This window comes from Cryptomeria japonica, chromosome 5 (genome assembly GCF_030272615.1).
Source record: "Cryptomeria japonica chromosome 5, Sugi_1.0, whole genome shotgun sequence".
Lineage (NCBI taxonomy): Eukaryota > Viridiplantae > Streptophyta > Pinopsida > Cupressales > Cupressaceae > Cryptomeria > Cryptomeria japonica.
Window position 1 is genome coordinate 294,963,566 of NC_081409.1, and position 9,530 is coordinate 294,973,095.

Genomic DNA, 9,530 nt, shown 5'->3' on the forward strand with positions numbered 1-9,530 from the left:
AGGGAATATTATGGTAAAAAACATTATGATGATAACAAGGGAAGAGATAATCACAGAAGGAATAATAGAAATAAGAGAATAGATGACAAAGACAAACCTAAGAAGAATTTATATTCACTAGAGACCCATTCATTTAAAGAAGAAAATGGTGATGACTCAAATGAAGAATCGTTGTTTTTAGCCATAGAGGAGAAGAGTGATGAAAGGTCCAGTAACCAAAATATCTAAAGAATAGTGAAAACCTAGTGAATGTGAAGACTACACTACATGCAAATGTATAGCCTAAGGCATGAATAATTGACTCCAAATGTTCAATCATATGACAAGTGATAAAGGAAATTTCATTAATTTTGAGAAGTATGATAGTGGACCAATAAAATTTGTAGGTGAGAAAGATGCACCTATTTGTGGCAAAGGTAATATTTCAATTGATAGTAAGAATAAGTGTAATGCCCGCCAAAATACCCTAGAGAAATACACCTAATTTAACTACAAATAGAGATAAAAAAAAATTAAAGCTCATATACTAAACAACACATACATCTATAACATCCATCTAATGCATATAAAATACATCATCCACTAAATGCATCATTACAAATTACATCTTTTGCTAATTACAACAAAGCATGGAACATTTTAACACAACTACCCAAGCGGAATAAAACATCATATCATTATTTCTCCTAGGGTATCTCAATGTCACTACTTTTAAGAGTAACATCCTATAAACTAAGTTCATTTTAGAGCACCAATTCAAACATTCCAAGTCCCCATCATTACACATCCATTATGTTCATTATGAATCTAAACGCATATCCCTTCATAATATAGTACTAGATCATAATCTAAGATTCACAATGCCTAACAATAGGATTACTAACTTATGCAGGTACATGAAGTATAACATCAATGCTTAACTATTCTAGTTGCATGATGCCACCTAAGATACCTATATCAATTCCATCCAATCCATACACAATAGCATCCCTTAACACATACCATATGAAATGTCAACAACACACTATTACAATTTCCATTCTACTTCAATCTCTAAGATCATTTATGACACTAACAATGCTTCTCATTCACAATATTACAAGAGTCATCTAACTTAGAATGAAACCGCATATCCAACTCCATAAGTGAAACTAGATCATTTATTAAAGGTACATATCATCACATCAAGATTACTAACCACATGATCATACACAAATCATAACAACAAGTAATAACTCTTCTTAACACATAAATAGTCTAACTCAAACCCATTCCTAATGAACACTTCCACAATATAGATCACATGGCATGACATTATCTTAATACATTCAAAGGTCATAATATTTCAACATCATATTACAAAATATGATGAATCACAAGAGAACATATTTTGTATCCACATTTATCAAATCAACATCATACAATATCAACCCTAATGGATAGCAATCAGCTCCATAACTCAAGCACATAATAGAGAATAATTGAATCCATACAAATCTATAACTACTCATTCATTTGCATATCCCAAGAGTAAATGACACTAAGGATTAACATCCTTCAAATCAAGGCATACATGATCATTGTTATATTCACTACCATCCACAAGATATACACAATCATTGCAATCATTTAACTCCTGCTAGCTAGAAATTACATTCATCATGAATATCCATTTACAATAATCTTATCCTATATATCTCATTTTGAAATCAACCTTCTACAAGTCTCATTACACATATTCCAAGATATTGGTTACATGGCTTTCTTTACAATTGCATCCTTTTGAGTTACATACCGCATGATATCAATCATAATTACATAGATTATGTTCTAATATACATCCAAATGAAGAGTTAATAGAAATCCAAGTCCACGCACACAACATACAATGAAGACTATCCCAATGAGAGAAGGCATCAAACCACCCGACAATGTGGAACCAAATAGGAACCACCCTCATGCTAGGAGATGACATGGGGTTCCAACACTCACTCAAGACCTAGGTTGATACCTAACGACCATGGGACTCAACATATCACATAATGAACTCAACCCAACAATAATCACATGATAACACAAGGCTAAAAGTCAACAATAAACTCTTCCAAAGGCATGCAATAAATCATGGCATATGAACATGGTCACATGTAGGAATGGAGTGTCATCACATGTTGTCCTCATATAAAAGGGAATATGGCCATCCTTACTAGTCACGCTCCTATGTGCTAGCCTCACAAAGAAGGTAAATATGCACCCATAGTAGACATGTATGCTATTCTCACAAAGAATAACAATTCATACTCCTAATAGTCATACAAGCTACCCTCGTGAAAACAATCCCTCAACAGACATGTGGAGCCATATCAACCTATGTGAATAGAAGGGAGATTGACTTGCCATCTCATATGGACCAACCAAATAGAATTATCTTATTAGGTGAAACCCAACCCAATCAATTATTAAATGTTATCATTGATTTATAAAAAGGAAAACTTTCATTGTGCCCTGGCGGTCTGGGTACCACACAACCTAACTCACATGACCCTGGTCATTACAAGGAAGCCCACTCCCCCTAATCATATTCCAAGCCATAGGGTATCACATAAAATGATATAACAACACATAAATAATGCTCGCCAAAGACTTTCACAATCACATAACATCACCGAGAAAATACTGCACATAGAGCATGCATATGAACCATTACAAGCATATGGCCTTCACCAATTCCTCATAGGTATAGTACCAATGCAAGAACATGAAACATAACCACATAATAAACTACTTAAAATCCTCAACAACGGGGTACAAAACATCCCACAGGAGCCTTAGAAGCAATCCTCAAACAGCAAGGCAATAACCTCTTGCTGGAGCAACTTCTGCATAAGAAAACTCCTGAATGGTAGGGCATAATCCCACTTACCAGAGAAAAAAATACATCATGAAACATCATATAATATCATTAATCACTTGAAATTTCTCAACACAAACTTCACATGCCTATAGGAACATCACACAATCCAAACTAGGACTTTACAACACTAAAATTGACCTTTTTGTGCCTTCTAGAGCAGTTTAGCTCTCTTGGTATGCAGGTTAGTGTTTTTGGTTGGTAGGGTAGCATTTTTGGAACATTGCATAGTATTTTTGTTGATTGCACAACGTTTTGGGTCCATTGGTTAGCGTTTTGGGCTTCTAGGTCAGCTTTCTCAGTCTGAAGGTTAGCTCTCCTGGTTAGTTTGTCACCTCTCTAGGTCTGAACTATCACGTTTTTGGTATGCATAGTGGAATTATTGGTTGATATGGTAGTATTCATGGTTAGTATGGTGACATTCCTGGTAGTTTTGGTGTTGTTTCTGGTAAAGTGTGCAATATCTCAAGTTTGAAGGATCCTGAAGGTAAGGTGACTGCCCAGATTGACTCATGAGGCAAAAATGAACTCAAGGGCATGACCAAGAGGTTGTATAAGCATCAAAAAGGGTATACACATGGTTTATGCATCAAATAAAACTCACAGGAATGAATTTTTAACTTAGTGGATAAGCACCTTGGCCAAAACTGCATTTTGGGAGTCTAGGTGCATGGGAGATAACTCTAACTCTGCATAGACCAAATGGACTTAACAAATGCAACTCCAAACACCCAAACACACTTTCAACATGATTACAATAGACTGAAACATGCCACAGACAGTCACAGGGAGCTTCATGAGCTCTTACATAGTCACAGAAGCACACAAGACTTATAAAAACCACCCCTATTATAACCAGGAGTTTACAAGGAGTATAATACCCAAATGAACAATAAATAACAATGAGAACATTCTACAAACACACAGAAAATGTAAATGCATATATGCATTTATCCACTATTCACTTACACAAACAAATCAACTCAAAAATCTCACTCAAACATAAGGAGCAATCTGCAATTTCCCCATTTCATTCATTTAATTCCAAAGGATTTAAACTACAATGTCTTTCTTTCCCCATCCATTCAACAATCACAAACAAATCATTTTCACAGGAAGACAAAATTTTAGAAAATCTAAAAATGAAAGAAGAACTCCAACCTAGAGATTGCAAATCCAAGGATGAAAAGTGAAGAAGAGCTTCCACAATCCAATCTTCCAAAATCTAAATGCAAACCAAGATCCAAGCCAAAATCTCAAAGCTTCAAACAAAATCTTGCTAACTGGTAACCCGACAACCATCCATAAATTTTAAATAAATAAAAAATACACAACAAACTATGCAAAAATCCCAGCCAATAAAAAATAATCCAAAAATCAATATTTCTTACCTATGTTGTATAGTTCCAAGGTAAGAATATTTTATTATATTTCTTACCTATTATTCCAACTCACCCAATCAATTAGGAGGGTAGGTAAAATTAACTTTATTTTATTTGTACACCTCCCATGCATAGTAAAAGCAATATAGTACAGGTCTGCTAATGGGATTTTGAGGGATTATCCTCCTAGGGTTGTTGAAAAAAGTCATGTGTGGATGCCGCCAGATAGGGGATGGATCAAAATTATCTTTGATGGGGCATCCAAGGGGAATCTCGGGACCTCTGGTGCATGGATCATTGCTCGAGATGAGAAATGTAGTATTTTAGTATTTGGAGCAAAGAGATTGGTGGATGGCACTAACAATGAAGCTGAGTGTCAGGCAACAATTGAAGCAATTCTTACGGTGAAAAAATTGGAGGTGAAAAAACTACACCTTTAAGGGGACTCCCAGATAGTGGTGAATGGTATCGCTAGGGGTAGGATGGATGCTTGGCACCTGGATAAACATATTAGAAGAATACATGACCTTCTAATTGGGTTCAAGGACTTTAAAGTATCGCATGTTCTAAGGTAAGTGAACGCAAAAGCTAATGTGCTCTCGAATGTAGGTGCAAATGGTTCCTTGGTTGAACATTTTAATTTCTTTGAAGACTTAAGGGATTTGGATCCCTTAGAATTTGTATAAGAAACACTGAGTATGAAAGGTGAACCCATTTTAGATATGCATGTTGAGGGGTGGGGAAGGCTTATGTGGATTGAGTACACTGCAATGGCAGCAAGTAGAGAAAATGGCGGCGTAGGTGCAATTATGGTAGGGAATGGTACTTTGGTTTTGCTGGCGATGTGCGGTGTGAAGTGGTGCATGTGGAGTAATAAATAGAAGGGGTGGCAACGTTTTGTGACATTATGGTCCTCGGTTTTTGGCATTTCAAAGAGGGATTGCAATTTCCTTTGCGAGTGTTGTTTCTAGGCTATGTGGCAAGGGAACGATGGAAGCGAATTTCTTGTTGTTCACTCTGGGATAAATTCCTACCTTTCGAGGCCCTATTTCAAGCCATCATCTAAAGCATGTATTTAGGGTGGACGAGGAAGAATTTTGGAAGGTTGTTCGTTTGATGTTTGGAGATGAATTCCTGAACACTGATTGTTGCCCACGAACTAATTTGGTTGTATCATCAATGTTTGTGGCACTGGCGCTGATGGTGGGAAGTTCAAGGAAGGAGGTGACATGGGTGGCGTCTCTCCTTCTGAGACCAAAATGATTGGTTGGCCTGGCAGAGTTGGTGGAACGTGCGGAGATTGGTGTGGGTTTGCGAATGGAGCAAGGGTTGTGGAGGCTCTTAGGCGGGCAGAATGATGCAGTGTAGCATTTGGTGGTGTGGTCGGCCTCTCCCTCAGTTGAAACCCAGTTGAAGGATGCAAGGAAAGGGTGGAGGGATCTGCTGGACTTTGTGCGGAAGATGGGTCTGACGAAGCAGTCGAAACTGAATGGCAAGAAGACCCTGGTGAAGTCACAGGCTCTGATTGATGAGGATGGGCAGCCGATGGTGCGACATCAAATCCCATAGAAGATTACGAAGATCGTGGAACACAACGAGTTGCGAGGAGGATGGCCAGGAACCATGACCAGTGTTGGGATGGTGCAGTCTAATGCAGGACCCAGTCATGCCATCCCTAATTTCTCCAAGGAGGAGGCCCTTGGATGGCTCTGATAGGATGGTTTCATGAGGAATTTTCTGTTAGTAGGTCATTGGTCTTTTTGGTGGTTTTTCACTGATGTAAGGAATGTAACCTTAGTGGTTGGCAGAGCTAGTGTTGTTTTTTTGTCTCAGGTTTCATTTTGAGTTTTGTAGGGGCGAGACCCCATATAGTCTTATGATAGTGGAAAAGTTGCAAAGCAGCTGAAGGCATGTAATTTTGTCCTTTCAATCAATACAAATATTAAACCTATTACCGATTAAAAAAAAAACAATATAGTAATATTATTACTTTTTAAGAGTGTAGAAATAGAAATAGGCTTTATAAATTTATAATTATTAATTAATCAAAATCAACTTAACAACTCTATTTAAAATAAATTAAAATAAATCAATCAACAATAAATAAAATCAAAGAATAAAATTAATTAAATAAAATAATAGTCAACAAATCAATTAAATCCAAAATAAAACCAATTAATTAATAAATCAAACATTAATAAATTCAATAATAATAAACTAAATATCCATTAATTAATTGATTAATTATAACTTTAATAACTATTACTCAATATTAATTAATTAAATAAATAAACATTATCCAAACATAGGATAATTAATCAAATCCATGATAAATCATACACACACACACAACCAACCACACAAAGATAGGACAAGATACCGACTCAAGACTAGACAACACTTACACCTGACATGACTGACAAGGTGAACATACTAGACCATGAGTAGGTGAGGGAAAACCAAGTCATCTCCAACAACTGCCATTGGTATTAGGACACGCTCAGACCTGTGAGACTAGGTGAAGTTGATGTCCGGTACCTACAATCCCACATCCACCGATAAATACAAAAGAACATATATATCCAAGATCATAGTAGCAAGCAAGTGAAAGAGAATCGCAACACCTTATCATGCTCACGATGAGTGATAAGGCATCATCCCTTTCATGAAGGCAATCACCCAATAAAAACACATCTTATAAAATCATCATCATGAAGTAGGGTTAGTATCATCTGTTGGCATTTGGCATAACTGATGCAGTTGAAGATGGATGACTGAACTGGTAGAGGACAGAAGACTATTTGTGATGAAGAGATTGATATTTTGTGATTAGATGACTTGATCAATTATTAGTGTTTTCATTGATGGCAACTGATGTCAAAAGATGATTACTGATGTTCATGATGTTTTGTTTTGTCATCTAAGTGATTTGGTTTACCGAAAGATAGGGTTTACCGACAAAGAACAAAAGTCTGTGAAATAGGACTTTAACCGGTAAAGCAAAAAAAAATTTGGATGAATTAGGTGATCGGCGATGATTGGTGTTTTGCGGTTTGGAATGTGAGCTTGTATCATGGAAAAGAGTATTTGACCAGAACTTGAACTTGTGATGACTACCAGAAGGCTTGTTTCAAATTCCCGATGAAGTTTTGCTAGGGTTTTATAAGGGTTTAATGACCGATGAAGAAATCATCAAACCGGTAATGATTTTTTTTATGGCAGTGATCCACGATGAGTCTACATGAAGGTGGTAACATGGCACAACCCACGTGAAATGTTTGATTGTTGTGTTGGTGTGATTCAAGGAAGAATTTCTTGGCAAACTGTGAAACGCTTAGTGAAGTGTTTTAAGGTTTTGACTTTGGTACAGATCGGATTTTCGTGATAGGTTTCGATCAACCAAGATTTGATATTGCATTGTAATTTGATGTAATGATCTATATATTGATCTGAGATGATCTCTTATCATTTGTATTGTAATTTCATGATGTAATTAGGGTTTAGTGGCCGACCTAGTTGAGATGGCTATTTAGAATGGCACAGTTGATGTTTATAGTGTCAGTGGTCTTAAGAAAATGTGTTGAGCCATCCGAGAGTACTGTGAGATCTTCCTGAGAGTTGTAGAGTGTTGAGCATAACTGGATCTAATCTAGCAAGCTGAGAAGTGCAAGTAACATATCACTTTTTCACTGTTATTCCCTAACAATTGTGGTAGGTTAAATCCCTTAATCGGGTAGGTCCTAACAGACCTTAAGCATTTAAGTCCCCTAAGAGAGAAACTCTCAAAAAGAGTGTTAAATCCTCTCACGAGGTTGATCCTAACAGATCCTCAAGCTCCTAACTGGGCTGCTAGGAAAATCCCTTAACCGAGTGACTCCTAATAGAGCATATTGTAAGATCCTAACAAGGCGTACTTCAAAAGAGAACAAATATTTGTGAGTTCCAACTCCCACTATGGTTTTTCCCTATTTGGATTTCCACGTCAAAAAATTATGGTGTTCATGCGTGGAATGCTTTTCATGTGATTTTCTTGTTTATGTTACATTTCATGCACTATTTCTAAGAACATCAGTTATGATGTTTTATCATAAGTTTATCAAAGGTTACCGATACTAATAAGAATTGGTAGAGAAAGTATTTGATCTGATAGATGAGGATAATGAGCTGGTAAATGATCAAATTTATATGATTCCTTGAGTGGTGAAAGAACTGATAGATGTGGTAAATGATTTGATTAATGTGTTTGCAAATCTGATAAATAGGTTGTTAGATCTGATAAAATAAGTTGAGATATTTTGATAAATGATTTCAGATTTGATATAAGTTTAATTTAGATTTAATCTTGTAAATTGGTGTTAATACTGATTTGCCCCCCCTCTCAGTATTAACCGGATCCTCATAGGATTAACAATTGGTATCAAAGATTTGCTCCTTTGTGTGCAGAAAGCCTAACCACTTGAGGAAAATATTCTGAGGAAGTTAAGATGATGAAGAAAGAGGGTCCTAAGTTCAACAAGGATAACAACAAGATTTGGAAAGACAGAATGAAGATCTACATCAAAGGTCTTGGTGCATAATATTGGAAGCAACTTGAAACAAAATATGTTACTCCTATTACTACTCCCTTAAAACCAGATGAACTCAAAGAACAACAAGATAACATGCAAGCCTTAGAAGCTATTGTTAGTACTTTAGCTGATTCAGAATATATTGATGTTCAAGGATTGGAAACTACAGGCGGGGTTTGGGAAAAGTTAGATATAATATATGGAGCAGATGAGTATGTTCAAAGAGCCAAAGAAGAAAGCTTGAGAGGAAAGTTCTATGATATGAGAATGCTTGAAGGATAAAATATTACACAGTATGGTTAGAGAATCAAAGAAGTTGTTGGTGGCATAAAGAGTGTTGGAGGTAAAATGGATGATGATGCAATAGTAAGTAAAATTCTTAGAACTCTTCAACCTCGGTATGCTATAAGAGTATCTGCAATCCAAGAACTTAGATCTAATTCAAAGGATAAGGTAACTGTTGATTCATTGATTGCTAAGATCAAAATTTTTGAGTTAAATAGTTTTGACAATAGTGTGACATAATCTACTGAATCTGCCTTTAAAGCTTTTGTTACCAATTCATCTGCTAGAAAAGGAAAATATATATGTCAAAATCATGAGTGCAGGTCAAGTCATGGAAGTTACCAGGGAAATGAAGACAATGAAGATCAAGTGATGGAACTTAAG